Source organism: Oryzias melastigma, linkage group LG7, assembly GCF_002922805.2.
Source record: "Oryzias melastigma strain HK-1 linkage group LG7, ASM292280v2, whole genome shotgun sequence".
Classification (NCBI taxonomy): Eukaryota; Metazoa; Chordata; class Actinopteri; order Beloniformes; family Adrianichthyidae; genus Oryzias; species Oryzias melastigma.
The window spans coordinates 21,948,987-21,962,467 of NC_050518.1; the positions used below are offsets into that span (position 1 = coordinate 21,948,987).

Sequence of the window (13,481 nt, forward strand, 5' to 3'; positions counted from 1 at the left end):
CCCAAAGAGGAAGCACGTTGTGACCGAGTATGATAACGATGAAGAAGGATTGTCATGTAGGTAAGCTAAGCTAACATTATCACAAACAGAGTAAAAAAGCTAAAAAAGATGATCCTCTATGATAGTGGAGTAAAAATGAGAAGTGTTTCCCCACTAGTCAAGGCTAGCTAGCTAAATGGAACATCTGCTCTCAAAAGAGATCAAGTCTTTCTGCAAGACATGTAGAAATACTAACTTTCCTACAACGAGCAAGAGCGATGTACAGTTTGAAATGATATAGAATGACGTTGAATACAGTTGTGAGCGTTCTGCACCACAAAATGCACTTTTAATATATTTGAGTCAGTAAGGCCAAAACTTTATCTTTAGTGAAAAATAGTTCCTTTGTTTCAGATGCCGACCTTGTTTGATTTAATCTTGTTTTAATATCAGAAACAAAGGAAGGAGGTTTAATAAACTATCATCTTATTTATCTTTAGTTGTAGTTAGTTTAAGGCTAATGATGTTTAAGATGTGTGCTTTACATCCAGTCCATGCATCGAAATAAAAAAAAATAATGGGCAATTAGTCGACTTTTGTGGTTATTGCTGAGTGAAATCCAGTCAAGCATTTCAGAATCATCTCAAGAAGAAGACTGAGGCTGGAGTCCATGAGCTTCAAGAGCCACAGCACACTCATGATCACTTCTCAGCATTAACACCCCACAGATTTCCTTCTCAGTTTATGGTATTTAACAATAATGATGAAAGAACTTCAGCCTTTTTGGGGAGTGAAGATTTTTAGATCTGAGTAACCGAATCACCTCCACATGATCTAAACATCTCCTGTGAACTGTTACAGCAAAAATGCTGCAGTGTTCTTATTTATCCTACTAAGCATTACCAAATAAACAAGAATTGTAATAGGCAGTATGGTTTGACACAGCTGAGGAGTTTCTGACAAAAGGGATTTTCCAAAAATAGTAGAGAAGTTTTACTGACAAAATAACACCAAGAAACTGCAAATATATCCTTTTCTTTTTCATGACTTTTGACACGTCAAATGTGTTTGTAAGAAAACCCATTATAACACCTAACAAAGCTCTCCAAAACAACAACAAAGCAGCAAAAAAGTGTTTGTTTGAAAAGACTCACAGAATGCAGGAGCCAGCGTTTTCCTTCACGCATGCTAGCCTCACTAACATGCTACTACAACCAGAGTGAAGATGCTGGCACCGGGATGCTAATATGCAGAAGACCCCTTCTAATTAATTAGTTTGGTTCCAGTTGACACGAGTCAGCATTCAGGAGTCAGCTTTGTAAATGGACTCAAACATGCTAACGGGGCAAAACCAAACATCCCAGCAAAGGCGGATTCTCACTGTCTTTAGCACAATTCACAGTCTTGCACTGCAGTGCTGCAGATCTGTCAGAGCAGCAGACTCACAGTCTGGTCTACTTAATACTTCAGCTTTTTCTTCAGAAACATTTGAAAGAAGTTAAGTAGTTTGTCAAACATGAAGTCCAGACACTCCTCCTGGTGGGTTTCAGCCTCATAGAGGCTGAAACGTGTTGTTATATTACCTGTCAAGTAATGTGTAGTGTTATTTTAATGAGTCATGATGAGAGCATCTATTTCTGCTTTCCTCCAAACACAGAAATATCTTTAGTCTTTAATTCAAGTTAAAAAAATTCACATATGACCCAGATCCACGTGATTATAGGTGAGTTCATCTGCATATGTGGGATCATTTGTTTAACAATCGACCTGCTTCTTTTAAAAAAGAGCTTCACTTTTCTTCTTCTTTGTTCTATCCCAGGTATGTTGGCGTTGGGAGTGGGGTCATCTAGACCCCACAAGACAGTGTGCTGAACTCTTTTTTCAATGATTTTTGATTGTTACCGGTGTCCTGTCCAGATTTGTCATGGGATGAAGAACATGTCAATGTAAAGCTTGGGTCATCTGGACCCCAGAAGAAAGCACAAAGGCTAGTGGATGTTGTAAATGTCTTTTAAAAACAGTCTCACAGGATTTCAACCACTTCCTGGCTTATGTCCTCAGATTTTAACAGACATGTTGAGAAGCTTGTGCTTCACGCTCTTGAATGTTTGAAGTGAACAACTCATTGTGGTTCTACGGTTACATGAAACAGAGTGGAGACTTGAGCTGCTGTCATCATCTCGTGGTAGAACAGAACATCAGCTCAGTAAAACCTCTGTCCATTGACAGGACATCGCCCATAGAAAAAGCTTTACTTCTAGCCTCAACCACATGAAGTCAATTCAATCACGGACGCCGCCATGTTGGACCCAGAAATTGTCAGTAAGCAGTGAGTGGTCGGAGTCTCTGTTTCTATGGCAACCACTCTCACCACTCAGGAGTGAGCTTGTTGGAAGTCCACACCCCCTACCACTTGAAAATGGGCTACAAGAAATGTCAATCAAATGCTTTGAATGCTGGAAGGGAGACCACATACTGAGGCATCTGATTGGTCAGTTTATAACCTGAATAACTTGGCCGACACAAGAAAAAACTAGGATGATCCAGATCAAAAGTATCAGATCAATAATGGTTATTCTGACCAATAGAAAGACTGAGCAACAGCTGTTTATTCTTCTATAGAAGTTTATGGGATTTTGGCCTCTTGGAGCCAGCAGGTACTTCCTGTTTGGAACGCCAGAGGGAGGAGTCACACAATTTAGTTCTCATATATAATCAATGCCACCGTCATCATCTCTAGGTGGAACACAACTTCTACTTGAATCTGCTCAGTAAAATCTATTCACTTCAATGAATCCACTGACTCCAAAGCCCCAAACAATAAAGGGAAGAGATACTGAATAATTTCAGAATAAAATGGTTTAATTACAAAATAAGAATCATTGTTGTTTAATAAAGCAGCATCGCTTTTAACAGATTTAGTATAAACTAAGAGAGCAGCATCCCGGTTTCCAGTGTCAACTTGTGGTTTGAAGTAAAACTGCTGTGGAGAAAATCCTGAGGCTGGGATCATTTCTTAGAGGAACTTGTCCTGAGAACGTTTCTGTTTTTGTTTCTAGATCCTAGCACTGCCCAGCACAGCAGGGGAATCACAGAGAAACCTCCCAGACCTTGTTCCAGACTCCTGCGCTGGATAACAAGGATCTTCTTCATGCCAGGCTTCTGCAGATGAGCTGGGATCACAACCTGCTAATCCACGAGGATCCTCAGCATAAGTAGAAGCTATCTCGGAAATACTCAACTATGTATAAGCCGATAAATACATTTTTGATAACGATATAGATGGAAAATTATGGTTTTCATTTTCCGTTTCCTTTCTGTCATTTAGCCCAGATCTGTGAATGAATCAAGCAGTAAAAAGTATTTTTTCTAAATGAAACAGAGTCTAGTCTATGGGAGATGCAACACTGCTAAACAGAGACAAACACATTTCAACAGAAAATTGTTCAAAGTTCAGGAAAAACCTGGAGAACTAGTGTTCAATCCAATGAAAGCCTATTTCAGTCAAATTAAGTCATAATATTAGCTCAGGAAAACAGACAAGATGAGACCTGTCTGCTGGAACTGCCATTGTGATAAATAAAAGACTGTGTTGACACACTTTGTAGAAGAGTTAGATCATCTTGACTGCCCAAAAGACAAATGCAATGATTCCCTCTTTCAATCAGTGATTATTTAAAGTCATTTGTCCATAAATAAACTACACAGTGTTTTATTTCTGCAAGAAAACATCAAGAACTACAAATACCAGAGCTAAAGACAGACAGATTCCAACAAAACTCAACTTCCAGCTGACAAAACATTAATGGTGTTTGTCCTTCATCGACTCTTCAAAAGCAAAACGCTTGAACGTCATCAAAAGCAGATCTGACTTAGAAAGCATCAGTGTGAAAACCTAATAAAAGTTCACAACTTACTCTAATCCAAGAGTCTGCAACCTTCAGCCACATGTGGCTCTTTTATCTCTCCAAGGTGGCTCTTTAGCCAAACATCAAATAAGTCATGGAGATACTGACCCAGACATGTCGACCGTCAGAGTCAGCAGCTCCTCCTAACCAAAACTACCTAAAGAAAACAAATAAACAAAGCCAGCAAACTAAGACTACCAAGGTCCAAACTAAAATAACAAAAGCCAGCAGTGTAAGACTGCTGAGGACAAAGAGGGGAACAAAATAAATAAAATAAAATAGCATTTCTTTAAAGTAAGTATTAGCTAATTAGTATGAATCTAATTTAGATTAGTTACATTTATAAATTGATGGCTGAGGAGCACAGAGATGATAAACTATGTTTTTACATCCCTGTTGACATGGAGACGTCGTGTTACTACCTCCAGAAAACTTTGGCAAAAAGTTTGATCTTTTAATATTTAAAAGCATATATTATCTTATACTGCACTTGATTACTAGTAGCTCAGAGCTACACTGACGTGATCCTGTTTGGCACAGAGTGTCTTTTATTTCATAAATACGTAAAATAAATAAACAAATAAATCACATTTTGAGAGATCCTAGGTTCTTTTTATATCTTTTATTTTGTTCATACCAAAAATAGACATAATTCATATGTAATAATAAAAAACAGAAGGTCATGGAGGCAAATCTAAATGTCTTAAAGGTTAAAGCGAGACTCTGCGGCTCCTTCCAGGTTTAGATCAGTAGAAATCGAACCCAAATGGCTCTTTTACTGGTAAAGGTTGCTGACCTGGAGTAGAAGAAACACAGAGCCACATTCCAGAAGGTCCACCTATTCTTAACAAGTGTGAGCACCGATTCTTATGAAAAACAAAAAACATACCAAATAGTTTTCATCTGTCCCTGCCAAAGCCCCGAGGCGGATCTGTAGGAACCGGTTTCAGCTCGTGACCGTAAAGAAGTGAAGAGAGAAGTGAAGATGTGGGTATATGCTGGGACACTCCTTTCTGAGTCAGCTGGTTCCGATCCATGTGAGGCCTCCACCACCATAACACCAGCGGGGCAGTAAAGTCTAACTACCCCCCCTGTGAGATCAAAGCGGGGCAGAGAGGGAGGCGCTGGTCGCTGGGGTCAGACAGGAGCCGGGTTGACCCTCCTCTACCGGAGCCCCCTGCTCCGTCCACAACCGAACCCCCCGAACCGCCCCGCCCCGCCTGCACCTGTCTCTGCTGCTTTCACAGGCATCCGCCTCGCGCTCAAAGCCGCGTGCAAATCCGGATTTATCCTGCGCTTCTCCCGACCGCCTCATTCGACGGCCGCGAATTTACACACTTTTCAGGAATGAGCCGAACACCCCCGAGTTCTGGGTTGGGTTCTAAGGACGGAGTAAAGACCCAAAGCTCAGAACCGATAGCCACGGTCGAGTCGCGTAAAGCGGATAATCTCCGCGCAAACAGAAAGCAGGCAGCATCCATGATGTTAGCCTAGCTAGCTAGCTTTTAACTCACTAACTAATCCAAGGACAGGAAAGCCGGCCGACCCGAACCTGTCCGCTCACCTCTCCGTCTTCAGCGCGCGCAGCGTTTCTCTGGGGTTTTCTTCTGCTCGGTGACCGTCGACTATTTCTTTAATCCTCGCATCCCCGTCCAGCTAGGGCTTCCTTCCGCCGAACCATTCAAAAAGCCGGCAGTAGCCGCGGAGGAGCTTGGAGTTCCACCGGGATGGAGCTGCTGTCACTGCGGCCGGGCTGCCAGTGCGCATGCGCGGGCCCGACGCAGCAGAAGATCAGCGGCGCGCCCCCAGCCGCGTGACACGAGCAGAGCGCTCCCAAAGGTCGACGGGGTTTATTATGAATAATAATTAACCGAGTTTCCCCTGTAAATCTGAATTAGGGTTATATAATAGAATAGAATAGAATAGAATAGAATAGAATAGAATAGAATAGAATAGAATAGAATAGAACTGAATGAATGAGTGTTATTATGGTTGTGACATGCCATATGTACTTTTTTTTATTGTCGCATGTTCAGAAAAACACAACACAGAAAAAAATGAAATTAAAAAATGTACTCTCATATTAGTACTTTTATTGAACAAATTAGAAGAATAACACCCGTTATTTTCAACAGGGACCAGAATTAAATAAAAAATATATTAAGTTTGTTTCCACTAATATGTCATAGCTAAAACTGAAAACATTTCTTGTTGATTGTCATCCAGGATAAAAGCTTTTCAAATCACTAACTCATATTTCCATGCCGTTGTACATCCATAAACAGTCACTCTCAAAACAGATATAAATCCACTAACTTTTTCAAAAATGAAAGCTTCACGTGTTGTAGTCTTTGGAATTATTATTTTTGTTTGCTGAGTGCAACAAGTGACAAAGCAGAGGACAAAAAAGAAAAGAAAAAAAACGAGGATTTAAGATTTAAAGTCAGCACCAGGGACAGAGACAATGATGAAGCTCAGATGATGATGACAGAAACAAGCAGGTTTCTGTAGATTTTTTGTATGTATTTTGTATGCAGACAGACCTACAGTAGATATTTGTGAAGATTCACAAATGGAAAAGTTTTTTTTTAAATGACCAAAGAAACAAAAATTCATCCGTTCAGAAAAAAATGAGGATTTCCACTGATACTTTTGTGGTTATGACGTTGTTGTTGTCCACTTTTCGTCTTATTCCAAGGTGTCACAAGGTCACTTCGAATAAAGATAGAACCTCGAAAAATCATTTTACTCTTTTTAACAGAAGTGCATTGTTTCAAAAATGGTATGTAATAACTACAAAATGCTTAAAATATATATATTGCCACTATTTCAAGTCTCTAAAGTCTGTACTCACTAGAAATGACACAATTCTTAGTTAAAAAAGCGAAGCGTATATTACACAATTAAACTCAGTTGTGAGAAAAGTGAATTATTGCATCTCTACGTTTGCACATGTTGAATCAAAGGTTGACTGAAATGTTTTTAGTCATTATTACTCACTAATTAGCAAATTGAAATTGTTTTATTTTATTTTTTTAAATGTTTTCAGTTTATTTTTTAATAGTTCAATCATATATTGAATTGAAACAAAGCTGTCACCCAAAAATGGAGGTTTGAACCAAATCGTGATGACAATCTTTGCATCTCTAGTGCACACAGATCTGCGTTTACAGTGTTTATTGTTTCTGAAGACATCAACATAAAATAAAAATAAAAGAGCAGCTGGAGGTTTAAGCTAAATTAATTCTATACCACTATTTTCTGGATCAAGCAGTTCCAGCGCTGAACCAGAACCAGGAGAACTGGGTCTGTCACTTTCCAAATCCTTATTCCGATCCATTTCTACATTTATTTTGAAGTTCTGTTGCTGTTTTATTGATGCTATTTTATAAATGTCTTGGTGTTTGTTAATAGGACGGGATGTTTGTCATCAGACATTGAATTAATACATTTTATTTGAAAGAACATGAAATATTTATCACAGAATACTTCTAAGGAAGTGATGTGTATCAGTATATGGAATAAACAGTAGAATTTAAAATATAAAGTTTTAAACACTACATTAAAAATAGTGTAATTAATGACTACAAATCCATCTAGTGTAAATAAAAACTAAACATACCCGAGGTATCATCATATTTATAGTCATTGTCAATTTTTCTTTTCTTTTCTCAATCTCTTCTTCTTGTATCAGAAGAATTTTTTTGTGTTTTTCTTTCTATTAAAAGTCTTTCTTCTTTCTGTCCCATTTTCATTTTTTCTTCATGTTAGAGTTTGTAACTCCTGGTTCTATTTATTGTATGAAAATGAAAATGAATAAAAAAAATAGAATTCTTAAAGGAATGGACACAGTGAACAGTTTGCTCCACCCTAACAATGTACTGAAAATTGATGTTATTGTTATTATTATTTTTATTTTATCTATAAGTCCATCCACCTGCAAAAAAAAAAAATCTATCCTAAAGCACAATAAAGCATGTGCATGGGTGAATGGAATTGTGACTGCAAAGCGCTTAAGATTTAAAAAAAAGGTTGGTGTAGAACTCCCCGCCATTCACTTATTTATTTATTTATTTATTTATTGTTTCCACATAAATGTTTACAGGTGACGGATCCTTCAGAAGGCAATGCGGCTCCTGAAACAGCAGATGGCGCCAGAGACACACGGAGGAAAGAGGTTTGTTTAGCTAAGACAAAACAGCAAAATAAACCAATTTGTCCTTTTTTATTTATTTTCTGTTTTTAGTTAGAGTAAAAAATGGCAAGGCATGGGCAATCAAAACGTTTTTTTTCAAGGTAAGGTTCGAAATTGAATAGAACATGAAAACAGACATTCTACAAAACAGTAGCAGCTGCTTATAATGGTTTTACTAGAAGCTGGTTTGCAGCATTTGTCCCTGGATGGGCTTTTTTTTGTAAGAATGAGAATTACAAAAATCAAAATAAAACATAAACAAACAATTGATGCTAAAAATTACTTGAAAGACGGAGAGGTTCAAAAGCAGGAGCAAAACTTGATGTTTTTGTAATTATCTTGAAATCTGTTGCAAAAATCAAATTAAAAATAGGTGAATTTTGTGGATTCAAATGTAAAATTTCTCAGTTGAAACATTTTTATCAATTATGTTCTGCAGGAATTAAAATATTGTTAAGTTAAAGTTTTAACAGTTTGTATTCTCTATTAAATAAATGGTGGTGTAGTGGTTAGCACGCTCGCCTCAGCTTGTCCAGGGGGTAACTCCACCTTTGCACAACATAGTTGTGGATAGGCTCCAGCAACCCCATGACCCTGAAAGGGATCAAGCAGGAAAATGGGAGGGTGGATGGAATGAATTCATCTTCATTTGGAGCATTTTTTACCTAAATATCCTCGTCTTGTATGCCTCAGTATGGACTTTGTTGGCAAAACTTTCCATCGTTGTTTTAAAAAATAAAAACTAAGAGAAGAACCTGTTTCTCCAAACACTCGTCTGAACGCTTCAGATCTGACTGACTGTGGGACGCTGCAGTTGTTGACTGAGGAGCAGCTGTTTTTCTGGAGTTAATAATCAGTGCCTGCAGCTTCTCTCTTCCTCTGTTTTCCCTCATAAGTCACTCGATCTATCTATCTCTCCCTGCAGGTCTCTCCCTGCAGGTCTCTCCCTGTCTCGCAGACACCTGAAGTCAAGGTAAAACCACCAGAAAAACAGGACAAGTCTATTCCTGCTGCTCCTCTGGCTCAGTGTCCTGACTTTCTGCCGTTCACTATCACTTTCTGTCTCTGCTCACTTGTTTCTTCTTGCCTGTGTTTTCACATAAGTTTCACTTGAAGAAGGGAAGCAAGAGGCCGAGTTCGCTCAGGACTGGCGTCCCGTTGAGCGTTCAGCTGCTCAGCCGGTTGGTCACTTTCTACAGACGATGAGGCTCAGCGAAGTGTGTCGTGTTCCTGGAGTCTCCCCCTCTGACGGCCTGTTGACAGAAGCTGAACCTCATGGCTCTGAACTCTCTGGTAAGGCTGATCACTGTCATCATCCTTCATTCACATTTTTAACCAACTTCTGTGACGTTCTGATGTCGAGACGCAGCAAGCGGCGCTTCTTTTGCTTTAGAAGATCCGTTTGCAGACTGTGGGTCTATTAGAAGAAACCACCATAAAGGGGAACTGCAGCTAATCGTTTTATTTTATAGGGCGCTTTAGGATTTGATTTCTGAGTGTTAAGAAGACTGAATGTGTCTCGCTTGACTGATCGACCAAAAATCTCTCCATTTAAGTCGGTTCTTCATATGTCTATTAAATGATGTCATGACCAACATCTGAGGGCTTACAGAGACAGCAGCTGAAGCAACAGAAACTGATGGTCGCAGAAAAGGCGCAATGAAGGAAAAACACAGTTTATTGCTTGATGATCTTTGAAAAACATAAACTAGTATAAAATGGGGTTCCTCTAAATCAGGAGTGTCAAACTCAATCGCACAAGGGGCAAAAATCCAAAACACACCTTAGACACACCATAAACATTTATTGAATATTCTAAAACGAAATTAAACTTAACGTTTTAAAATGATTGTGAACTAGACATATAGTCTTACCTGTGATAATGCTAGTGTGAATGTTGTAAGCTGAATTTGACTGCTGAAAATGCTAGTGCTGATAGCTGGAGATGCTGAAATTAATAGCTAAAAACGCTGAAGCTGATAGCCAACAAAAATATTAACTAAAAGCCAAATAGGCCTAAAAAACTAAAAGGAACAAGAAAAATGTTTAGGTTAGCCAAAACAGCTAACATGTAACCTAAAAAATGGGGCAAAAAATAAATTAGCCAAGCTCCAAAACAGCCTAAAAAACGTTTTTTTTTAAAAAGACTAAATTAGCCAAAACAGCTAGAATGTAGCTGAAATATTAGATAAACTCCAAAATAGCATTAAAATCTTAGTAAATGATAAAACAGTCCAAAAAGTTAGCAGAATGTCAATTTTTAAAACTTTAAAACCGTAACTTTTTAACATAATCATGATTAATAAAAAGGCAGGGATATTATTCTAGAATAAATCAACTTAAACCTTAAATAACTTTCAATATTTGACTCTCCATAAAAATATATTTTGACAAATTTATACAAGTTAAAAATAAGCGTAAAATAACATTGGGTCCTTAATAATAATTACATAAAATGATCTGGAGGGCCGGATAGAATTACGTGGAGGGCCCCCGGGCCTTGACTTTGACACATAACTGCTTTCTTTCTGTTCCCAAAGATACAGACTTGTTCAGTTTCAAATGGTCACATGCAGTGACAGACTTAGCATCGTTAACACATGGCCATCTGCTGTGGGTTCATTATTCATTTTTCAAAAACGTCTCCCCTCGTCCACATTCAGACAGCATCAATGCCAATAATACAAATGTTTTGATAAGCATCTAAAAAGTGAAATATCATTTAATTGTTAAGCAAATGTATTTTATGTGCATAATTTTTGCTTGGAATAAAAATAGAATTTTCTGAATGCACCAATTTGTTATCCATACTTTGAACAAAAGAGGGTTCTCTGTCTTCTCTTAAATATGTCAGGTTTTATTAAAGAAGACAAAGACCCACTCCAATGAAAGCTTGTTTTTGGTGTTGAACATTTAAGAAAATTAAGATTAAAGTTGCATTTCTGATCATTTCTTTATTCAAATCATTGTAAATCAGGAGCAGATGAAAAAAACATTGACTGTCTGTGAGAACTTGACTGAATAACTCCTCCCATCTCGCGTTCCAAACAGGAAGTACGCGCTGGTCCCAGAATGACAGAATCCAGTTAAAGAGTTTTTACTTAGTCATTATATTTGTCTGAATGTCCATTCTAGCTCTGGTGCCTCCTTCTAACATGTTATTGCTAAAACTATTTTTTTTCTCAAGAAATATTTCAATCTTCCACAACTTTAGAACTCCTACCGCTCTGCAGAAACTAAGTCCCAGAAAACAACACAAGTTTCTTGAGGGATTTTGGCTAAAAACAGTATTATCCTAATTAAAAGATCTGGAAACGTGGGAAAAAAATATCCAAAGATGAGTAGGACTTTAAATAATAATGATCTTATTCATGTAAATTGTGTTTAGCTTGACTCGTGGTTAAGTCCGTCCCTGGTCATGTGCAGTATTCTCATAGACTTCAACATTTTTTAATGATTGTTTTTCTCTAATTTTGAGGCCAGTCTTTGTGCCGCGGTGAGAGCTGCAGCAGGTTTAATCTCTGATAGTTTTTGTTTAGCTCTCAATGAGAATGCGCACTCTCATTCAGTTTGGTTTCATTTATCACATTTGTGATCAGACCTACAGCTGGAGCAAAACAAGTGTGTTCTCTCTTGGTTCTCATTATGGATTTCCCACGCAGGTTTTTTCTTTAACTTCAAATGCATAGTGCTTACAGAAAATACTTGACTTCCTTTCGGTGGCTCTGTGGGCGGTCAGTCTGGATTCCCTGAAAGGTTGCTCTCACGCTACAAATAAACAAGATTATTCAATGTGTTATATTTAATAAATGCTAAATATCCAATTAACATTTGTAGCTTTTTCCCTCATCTGGCATGTATCCGTGTTCTTTCACTGGTTTTTCTGTCATTACATCAGTGCAGCAAAAGTTACACGATCAAGATATGAAACCCGGGGTGATGTGGAGTATCCAAAGCAACCACAGTTTCCTCCTGGTGCAGCAGAATCAGAGGAAAGCAGCACCACACTGTTGGTTCTTACAGTGACAAAGCTAATGCTGTGAGTGTCTGCACCACCATGTGACCAAGAGCAGACCTTCAGAGGGTTTGAATGCAGCAGGAAGGTTGACATTGACGTCATTACTTACGTACATTTACCAAAAATGATCAAATCATAGAGCAAAACGGATGCAGACCAGGATTTTTGAATAAAAGACGTTCAGTTATTTTGCAAATTTCCTATACCTGGAGTTTCACTCCTTCTATAAATACTTCACAATAATGCCAACAGATCAATACATTTCCCACCTGTGAGCAAATTTCTCCATCTGTAAAAAAAAAAAAAAACAATTTGCAAGTCCAGAATAATTTTATGATTGTGTTCAAGGTGCAGATTTGCGTCTTAAAAGAAATTTTCTGTCTTCAGGTTCTGACAACATATTCATGTGGACATTTGTTGTTTTCTACAATGCACAGATCTACCGGCACAAACAAAAGTTTTAACTAGAAAAGCTTTTTTTGCTGAATGTGGTTGCTGAATATGCTGAAAATCTTTGCTAAAAATGCTGAAGAAATTTACTGTATTTGCCTAAGGGATTTGCTGAAAATACTGAAGCTATTTGCATAATACTAAAGTTGCTAAAGGACTTAAAATTGCAAACAAAACAAAAACAAAAACAAACAAAAAAATCACAAAGAAGTTAAAGAACTTCTTGAAAAATCCAAAAATTGCAAAAAATAAAAAAAATGCATAAAAGGTATGAACTTAGATTTTGCTCAAAAAGTCAAATAAGCTAAAAAAATGTGTACATTGCTAAAATATTACTTAACTCAGAATTAGCCTTAGAAACCACAGTATATACCAAAAAACGCCAAAAAAGCTAGCTTGATGCTAAAATGCTAGCTTAACTCAGAATTGGTCCAAAAAACTTCAGTAGATCCCAAATTAGCTCAAAAAGCTAGCACATTGCTAAAATACTAGCCTTACCACAAATTAGCCCAAAAATCCTCAGCAGAGGCCAAATTAGCCAAAAAAGCTAGCACGTTGCTAAAATACTAGCTTATAGTAGAATTAGCCTCAAAAACCTCAGTTTATGCCAAGATAGCAAAACAGCTAGCACATTGCTAAGATACTAGCCTAACCCATAATTAGCCCCAAAAAACACAGTATATGCCAAATTAGCCACAAAAAAAAGCTAGGACGTTGCTAAAATACTAGCTTAATGCAGAATTTTCCTCCAAGCCTCAGTATACGACAAGATTGCTAAAATACTAGTTAATTAGATCAAAAATACTCAAAAATCCTCAGTAGATGCCATATTAGATTAAAAAAAGCTTACAGGTTGCTAAAATATAAGCTTATACAGAATTGCCCAAAATATCTCATTAGATGCTAAATTAGCCAAAAAAGCTGTCATATT

General features: G+C 37.6%; 2 protein-coding genes across 3 annotated transcripts in view; one reads left to right on the forward strand and one right to left on the reverse strand.

Annotated features, from left to right (window-relative positions):
* The window catches only part of LOC112159147 (dnaJ homolog subfamily C member 5), a 12,829-nt gene extending 7,120 nt beyond the window's left edge, over positions 1-5,709 (reverse strand). The window contains exon 1 of the mRNA XM_024293042.2: positions 5,452-5,709. The gene's annotated coding sequence lies outside the window, so the exon portion shown is untranslated. The remainder of the gene's footprint in view (positions 1-5,451) is intronic.
* Positions 5,710-7,140: 1,431 nt separating this feature from the next.
* Positions 7,141-13,481, forward strand: part of LOC112159148 (protein tyrosine phosphatase non-receptor type 7) — a 26,546-nt gene continuing 20,205 nt past the window's right edge. The window contains exons 1-2 of one of the 2 annotated variants that reach the window (XM_036212888.1): positions 7,141-9,055; positions 9,187-9,375. The gene's annotated coding sequence lies outside the window, so the exon portion shown is untranslated. Of the gene's footprint in view, positions 9,376-13,481 lie in introns of both variants that reach the window. The other variant, XM_024293044.2, reaches the window with a different exon arrangement.